The 9092-nt window shown below is 39.2% G+C and overlaps 1 pseudogene; it reads left to right on the top strand.

Moving 5' to 3' along the window:
* The first annotated feature begins 8681 nt into the window (after nt 1-8681).
* LOC145403430 (5S ribosomal RNA) lies at nt 8682-8800 on the top strand (annotated as a pseudogene).
* Nucleotides 8801-9092: the final 292 nt, after the last annotated feature.

Raw genomic sequence — 9092 nt, 5'->3', positions numbered from 1 at the left:
GAAGCAGCAGAGATAGCTTCACAAGTCTGGCAACTGTGTCATACCAGACCGTGGTGGAGGTGAATGGTTTGGGGGTGGTAATGGAGGATGCGTGTGCTGTAGTTGTTGTTGGCAGTGTAGTCTATCATTACACCTCAGAGTAAAGGTGCTAAATGTGATATTACACCTGATTTAATACCTGTAAATAATGTAATGTATCCTCAACCTGAAATAATGCCTAGAACGTGTAGCCAATCAAGCGTTAGATGAAATGACAAGGTGCAACTCCGCCCCCTCCCCACTTTCCTGCCACACCCCCTCCGCCGGGTATCCTATCAACTAGCCACATGATATAGGAATAAAGGACAAATAACTGTTTTTACTGTATGTTTATCTTCTGAACATGACAGGATATATTATATACCATGTGTGGTGTGGCAGACGTATGCGGTGCCTACACAGTAATAACGAGAAAAGCATTCCACAAAAGGTTAGTGTTTTGGTAAAGGGGTGAGGGAAACCTAGCCACAGTTTTTTTTTTTTTTTTAATAACAGAACAGAGGAAGGAAAAACACATGAATGAAAAAAAAAAATAATCCATACACCATATTACTGGTGTCCTCTGTTCATAAAATATCTGTAACAGTTAGACTTGAACAGCTGTAGGTTGAAGTTTGGAGGGAAACAACTCTGGGGAAGCGAATTCCAAAGAGATGCAGTTCAGGAAATGAAAGAATTCTGTTAGGCAGAAGTTCTGCAATATGGCTGAGTGACATTCCAGTCATGAGCGCTACCAGATGCCCGTGTAGCACAAGGGAAGGCATGAGGAGGTGGCACCATGGACGAAATTTCGTCTGAGCATTTGCCATAAAAATATCTGTAAAATGCAAGGGAGGCAACATTCCTTCTTACTTGTAGGGGAGGTAGTTTATTTGTAATGGCAGGGTTGTTAATAATTCTAACAGCCTTGTTCTGAATTTTGTCTAGTCGTTTTAATGCAACCTCTCGCATCCATTCCACAAGGGTGAGCAATATTCAAGCTTAAGAGTGCACATGACTCTTATAAATTACAGCTATAAGTGCTCCTCAGTGAAGAAGTTACGGACTCTGTACATTAGTCCAAGTTTCTCTGAGGCAGTTTTAGCAAGTGATCTAACATGAGAGGTTCAGCTGAGGGCATTGGTAAGTATATGTAAACGAATGAACTGATACATAATACTACTACACAAATATACAGTAATCGCCGTACTATCCGGATGCCCACTTTCCGGACATCCCCACTTACTGGACATTGTGGGCCTGGACCTTCGGAACCCAAAAATGGCCAAAAAAAGAAAAAAATCCCCCCCAAATCCGAATTTTTTCCCACCCGTAATTTGAAATTGCTGCATGGCGTAGAGCAGCTGTTACATCACAGACTCTCACCCGTTCCTTCATCCCCCCTCCCCCTACCCCCTCCCCTGTCAGGTTGCCATTTGGTATTTTTCATTACCAAATGTGGGCCAATTTGGTCATGAAAATTTCGTTTGGTAATGAATCAGAGTAATGCATTACCAAACAGATTTTTCACATGTATGAGGATACACAGGATGGAGATGGTTGATTGTTTGCTCTCTCTGATTAATCTGATAACGTACATAGCGTGAAAATAACCAACATACTGTTAATTATACAAAGAGTGATTACATGTATTTCCACTTGTATATATAATTAGTGAAGAATAAATGCTAGCATTACGAATTTGGTAATGAACAGTTAAATTTGATAATGAAAATTGAGGAGTTTGGTAATGTGGCCGTTGCGATCTGGCAACTCTGTTTCCCCCTCACACACAAACACCCAAGTAGCTATACCCTCCCTAACTTCGATCGCGAGTGGTAGCATGTTGTAATGGGAGCCACACGTGCTCATTTTTTGTGTGAATAAAGAGTGAATAAACTGCAATACCTCGCCACTAAACCACACAGGAATTTACAATGTTGTGCAGTGTTAAGAAATTAGAATTTAGAATGCAAAGGATTAACTGTGGAGTGCAAATGGCGGTTGGAACTGGCATGGTGCAATTAACAATGCAGTGTTAAACAGTTATACCGTAACTCACAGTGCAAAGAATTACTGTAAGTGCAGCACAACACTGGATAACTGTACGTGCTTCAACAGCATTTTCACCACTGCCAAAACCTTACAAAAGGCAGCCACAAACGTGCTGTGATTACCCTGGATGAGGTACAGTCACTTCTAATTCCTCATTCTTTGGTTCCTTTTCATTTATTTCAAGCTCTATGTCCATTATTGGTGCGAATAGGGTCTTAAATTGGTTTAAATATGTGCTATGCATGTCCGGTAGGGAGTTATTTAGGTGGCTTTCAAAATTAGGCTGGGTTAGGGTCCATAAGTACCAGTCCAGTAGCCAGGGACTTGTAAGTACCCAGAATGTTTAATATTCTATAAACTCACCTCTAAAACCTCATTTTATGGTTCTTTTGCATTTATTTCAGTCTTTTATGTCCCTTATTGGTGTGATTTGGGTCTTAAATAGATGCTATGCATGTCCAGAGGGAGTTGTTTAGGTGTTTTTCTGAGTTAGGGTCCATAAGTACAAGTCCAGGAGGCTGGGGCCCACTATCCGAATAGGACCACTTTCCTGACATGCCTTTGGCTCTATTACATCGGATAGTGGAGGGATATATATATATATATATATATATATATATATATATATATATATATATATATATATATATATATATATATATATATACAGTATGTAATTAAATATAAATATATATAATACATATGCTTAATGTCTGGTAAATATCCATACATTCATATCGAAACCTATTAATGCTGGCAGTCTGAAATCCGGACAGAAGCAATGTACTCACTGTCTCATCCAATGGTTAAGGCCCTATCACATGGTACCTCGTATCAGGAACGACCGAGGAAGATTTAAGTGGAACAAAACTTGGACGCTATCACACATGTTCCTCGTATCCTTGGCAAAGGACACGCTTCTCACACTGTTGCCAGAGCCCCGTCTCGCGACTGTGGAAAGTGATCGCTGTCGCTGACTTGGTAAAGAATAAGGAGAAGCAAATTTTGTTTACAAACTGGTACACACGCGGATGAGAAGTATCCAGGAGCCCCATCAAATGGCATTCTCAGAGTTTTCAGAGGCGAGGGCAATTGCTGCCATGGCCGTTGCAGTTATGGCACTTGAGGAAGAAGAGGAGGTAGTGGCCACAACCACAAGGAGGCGACTGTGGAGTCGAGAATGGCTCCTGAGAAGAGAGGAAGGTAGCCAGTACAGGGATCTGCTTAACGAACTGTGCCTTGAAGATCACAGTAGCCACCAAAATTGGATGCATGTGAATAGGCAGCAGTTTCAAAACCTGCTTGAAATGATTCGACCAGCCATCATTAAACGTGATACCAACATGAGGAAGGCAGTACGGCCGGAGAAGCGACTGGCAATAACTCTTTGCCACTTGGCTACAGGTAAGATGTTTAACTTGATATTCATGTTGGCAAGTGCCAATCCTAGAATTAAAGGTAAATTGGTAAATTTTTAAAAGTAACGAACGTTTTCCTTTATTATTATTTTTATGGTTTCCAATGGAAAATGGTGTGTTTTAATTAATAATCTTCCTTTTGGAAACTTGAGTAAGATTTCCCAAAGTGGGTTTATCCCCCAAAATCAAGATCAAAATTAATTAAAAACACTATTTTGCATTAAACTAACCCAACCTAACCTAACCTAACCTAGGTCATGACATAGACCAAGTGCACATGCCTGCATCAGCCAGTATGGCGCGGCATTCATCCACTAATAAGCGGTAGCCTAACCTAATCCACTATATGACTACCCCAACAAAATTCACTCCCCAAAATTAAACTAGGCTTAAATGGTAAGTCTTAGTGAGACTAGTTCAGGGACATAATATGATGAAAATCGGTAACGTTGGTTACTTCTAAAGTTATACCGGTAAATTTTCCCCATTCTGTATTTACTGAATACTGTACTAAAAAGTGCATTTCTGATGGATGTGTAGGTAGCAAAAAAATTTAGATTTTCATGAACTAGGTGATCAAAGTAAATTTATCAGTCTCATTTCAGTGGTGCACTTCCTAAATCATTAAAAAAAAAAAAAAAAAGAGGGTATCAAATGATGGTTATTGTTGGTTCAGTAAACAGTATTTGGTAAATGTTGTTAATTGGTCTACCATCTTTCCTAAGTTTTTTAATCAGTCTAATTCTTTTTTTTTTCTTTCTTTTCTTTAACTGTAACTTTATTCCCTGTTTCAGGAGAGACTCTGACATCCTTAAGTTATCAGTTCCGAGTCAGCCAGAACCAGATCTCCAGTATAATACCAGAGACATGTGAGGCTTTGTACAGAGCTCTTAAGCCTACACACATGAAGCTTCCTACAACCCAGCAGGAGTGGAGGAAGGTGGCTGCTGACTTTTACACTTCGTGGAACTTCCCGATGTGTGTGGGTGCGCTGGATGGAAAAAAAAAAAAAAAAAAAAAAAAGTCCTTTTGGAAAAGCCCAGCCATAGTGGCTCTCATTATTTTGACTATAAAGGCCACTACAGTATAGTTCTGTTGGCATTGGTTGATGCTGACCATAAATTTTTGTATGTAGACATTGGAACTAATGGTAGGGCTAGTGATGGAGGAGTGTGGAATAAGTGCACATTAAAGGAGGCGCTGGAAAATAATGACATTGGTATTCCACCTCCTACAACCCTTCCCAATACAGATGTAAGTGTACCATTTGTCATTGTTGGGGATGATGCTTTTCCTCTTAAAACATATATAATGAAACCATATTCTGGCACTGACTTGGCACAACATAAAATCATTTTTAACTGCAGACTATCTAGAGCTCGAAGGGTGTCGGAAAATGCTTTTGGCATATTGGCTAGTAGGTTCCAAATATTTCGTCAGCCAATGCGTACGAAACCAGAGAGGGCTAATAAAATTGTTCTGGCCGCAACGGCCTTACACAATTTCTTAAGAACAGAGTCTCGGCAGGCATATTCACCACCAGACCTAATTGATCGAGAGGATATTCCTGGGAGGAGAATAATTAACGGGCAGTGGCATCAGAATGAGTTAAATGGCCTTGGTAACTTACAGAGAGTCCCACGACGCCCCACAGCAGAGGCAGTAGGGGTGCGGGACTTGTTCTGTGCATATTTTAACAATGAAGGTCATGTTCCCTGGCAAAATGAGATGGCCTTAATGCATTAAATGGTCTGTGTTAATCAATACATTTCCACATGTAGGGGAAAGCAGTCGCTGTGAGAGGGATCACTTCTCCATACCTTGGCGTCCCCATGCAGCAGTTTGTGTTCAGTTACCATACTTTTAACCATTAGTTATACTATATATATTGATTTTTTCTGCTTGGCAGTTTTATTTAGTTATATGTAATTGTGACATAATGCTAAATTTTGTGTATCTTCTTTTGTTTTCTGCATTGATTTTTTTTTTATTTGACCATTTCTTTTTTATTAATACATGTGTAGCCATGAGTAGAGTAAAAGTCCTTTAATCACTTATTGGATGCCATATTAAAGGGCTTTTACAGTAATTGTTTACCTTTATACAGTACAATAAACTCTCATATTTATTTGCATCATAACTGTAGTTGACAATAAAGCACATCTAGTTTTCTGTGAGTCTTGGCTTATCCACAACACAGTACTTTACTGAAAAATTTTGAGCGGTTGAAACTTTAATCTTGCTCTCATTCACATACTAAGGACAAGAAATGGTTGCCTGCACAAATTACATAAGCTTGCAATTTGATTAACAGAGTTAAGTATAAGATAGCATCAAGAAGTGAAAAGTAGAAGTGAAGACAGTAGGAAAGCTAGCACAAGGAAAACCTAGGCCTCTTTTTGCAAAGTTAGAAAATAGTGAGACCAAAAGAGAAATAATAATGCCAGGATTCTCAAATGTTCATTAAGCTGGATTAAAAAAGTAAGCATTGCAAAAGGTATGACAATCACAGAAAGACAAGAACACTTCTACGATAACACACCAGCCTCTATAATAATTTTCAGATGCCAGTCCAACACATTAAAATTAAACAACAGACAACGTTTCAGTGGAGGATACAAAGTGTGTAGGATGTGATAAGGAGAATGAGGATTTGAACCATTTCATATTGTCCATTATGCCAGAAGATTTGAAACATACCAGTTATTTGCTCAACCTTACCCACAAAATTGGACTGCAGAATTATTGCTTGGAGAAGATATAGACAAGGAAGAAGTGGATTATTTATGACTTTTGGAAGGTAAGGAAAAGAAAAATAAATAAGCATAACCACTCAAATTCAAAATTGAGGCTCAGGAGAATTAGCATCAAAGGGGAGGGCCTTGGAAAAGGCAATCTCCCCAAACACAAACAGCAACTGAAAGGAACTGATGAAATTATGGCTGAGTTAACTAAAACAAACGACAGCTATTATATTATTTATTAAAATCTTTGGTTCTGAGTAATGCATTATCATCATCTTCTGGACCTCCTTTCCCACCCAAGGGCAAAGTGAGGAGTAGCTATGTCCAGACAGCACAAACTTGCCCAATCCAATAGGCCACTCCTCCATTCACTTATCATTCAAGCCCCTGGAATCCTGGCTCTACCGGATACATCCAAAAACATTCATCACATCCTGCAGTTTCACACAAACATATCCGATTGTGTCAATCCAGATGCTGCCACGCTCACAAGGAGTGCCAAAATCCCTATTCATGCACTTCTTCTCACAACATTCATCCAGCCTGCTCAATCTCTTGCCAGTTCCCTAGCCTCACCGACTTCCAAACCTCTCTTCCTCAAACACTTATCCATCATTGCCATTTATTTCCTCAGTAAAAATACTTACAATCTTGCCCAGCACCACCAGCTGTCTATGCTGTGGTATCTGTTCCAGATACTCCTCTGCTAACAACTGAATGGCACGGGCAACCCTGTTCCTTCCACTCAGTTCACTTACGGTCCCCTCTAATATTTCTAAAGCTCGTGAAGCGGTTTTTGGTTCATGGTCTTTTCTAGTATGTAGACATGGCCTCTTCTTGGATGGAGCTGGTGTAGATGTCCATGAATCTGTGACACTACCATCATGTACTGACGAACAACTTGGAGACGGGGTATTTGATGGTAATCCAGCTGGTGTGAGGATGGGTGTCCATGAATCCCCATCATCAACTGCTCCAGCTAAAACTAAATCTGTCCCCTCTATGGGCTCATCCTGTTTGGAAGGAAACAATGATTTACTAGGCTGTTCAATTCCTACTTCTCATCCTGGGAAAATAAAAATGTGTAAAGATGCTTAGTCCAAAGGGCCTTAACTCCTTTTCCTCCATCTGAAGATTTTAGTGGGGGAATGGATGATGACTTGTTAAAGTTGTTATTGAAAGAATTAAGAGTTGACCAGAATATTCAATTGTCATTAGGGTTGTTAAGTAGTTTTGATGCTTGCTTTTGAAGAAAGTTTGATTTAGCGAGATTTATTACAGCTTTTGCATGATTTCTAGCAATTTTAAATTGAGAATGATTCAGATGTTTTTTTAGTAGCTAACAGTTAAATGCTAATGACTTTTGGGCTGTTGCTCTGGCACAGCTGCCATCAAACAATTTTGGAGAGTTTTATCTTTTAGTGAACTGTTGACTGGGTAAGAATAAATCCATACCAGCTAGTATTAAGTCACAAATGTGGGACTGGGTAGAATTGGGATCACTAATAATAATAATAATAATAATGCATGACAAAAATTTTTCCTGGGTACAGTTAATCATGACCAGTACTTTAACAAAATGGATGTTAAAAAACAAATTACGTCAATAACATTTTAAACTAGTAAGTGTGCAGGTATCAATGCAGAAAATACTATCTACATCAGCAAATTATTCCTCAAATATAATTTCTAAGCTGTAACTATATAACCATGTTTTCATTAGTGCTGACCTCCTCAGGTTCCCCGCTGCCTGTGGGGTCACTGTTATTTTCTCCAGCCTCGTAGCTGGCATCGCTTGGGCCGGCAGTAAACAAATCTGACAGAAACATCATACTTTCAAATAATGGCCACTTCCCCTGGTAGGCTGCAGAGCCGCTCTTCGGAGTCCTAACCTTAGCCATTTCCCTTGCAAATGACTTCTTCAGGTTGTTCCACTTGGTGATTATATCAGCTGGAAAAAAAGTAAAATCAATATAAATTATACCCTATACAGTATAATGATGTAAATGGTATATATGATGGTCATATACTGAAATTAAATATCACTAAACATTTGTCAGTTGCAAAATAATAAAGAAAAGCAGAGACTACTGTCTGCAACAGAATGAAATCTGTATGCCTCTGTGCCAGTCTGTCCACTTTTGTCTTCTTTTCCAATTTTCAGATGCTAAACAAAAATTAAGACAAACTAAATGGAACACGAAGTGGTGAATAATGGAAAAGACTGCATTTCTGATGAGAATCATACCTCAGATCACTTTACAAATAAGAAGATGAGAGACAAATGTCTATGGAAGTTGTTACTGTCCTAAAGTAAATAATTACCAAAATTTATGTTGTACATTCAAATAATGGTTTTTGTTTAATGGTTTCAGACTGGTAAATACCTGAACATAAATTAAAAACAATTTACAGCAGTAGAGATTATTTTTCTTGCAGTGACTATTCCAACGGCCATACCACATTGAGTACATCGCTTCCCGTTCGATCAGCGAAGTTAAGCAACGTTTGGTCTGGTTAGTACTTGGATGGATGACTGCTTGGGAACACCAGATGCTGTTGGCATAACGTTCTCCCTACGTGTCAAGTGGGGTTGGTGGAGGATTAGTGCCCCTCCCTGAAAAACAATTAACTCTAAGCCTTGGCCACCCCGTGTGGGATACATGGCGTCTGGCAATGAATGAATGAATGATTGTTCTTGTTAGCTGTAAGAAAATCAGTATTGAACCCATGATGGTACTAGTAACAATATACTGAAATAACTGCATAGCAAACTAATCTGAGTGGTGTGCGATAACAAAAGTGCAATCAAGAATAAAAATGTATTTACCATAGGAAAGGCCATCCAGCTCCTCGA

Source organism: Coenobita brevimanus, chromosome 60, assembly GCF_032717465.1.
Source record: "Coenobita brevimanus isolate Jiangsu-jjx chromosome 60, ASM3271746v2, whole genome shotgun sequence".
NCBI lineage: Eukaryota > Metazoa > Arthropoda > Malacostraca > Decapoda > Coenobitidae > Coenobita > Coenobita brevimanus.
The sequence above is the reverse complement of the archived record's forward strand: the minus strand, read 5'-3'. Positions and strand labels throughout refer to the sequence as shown.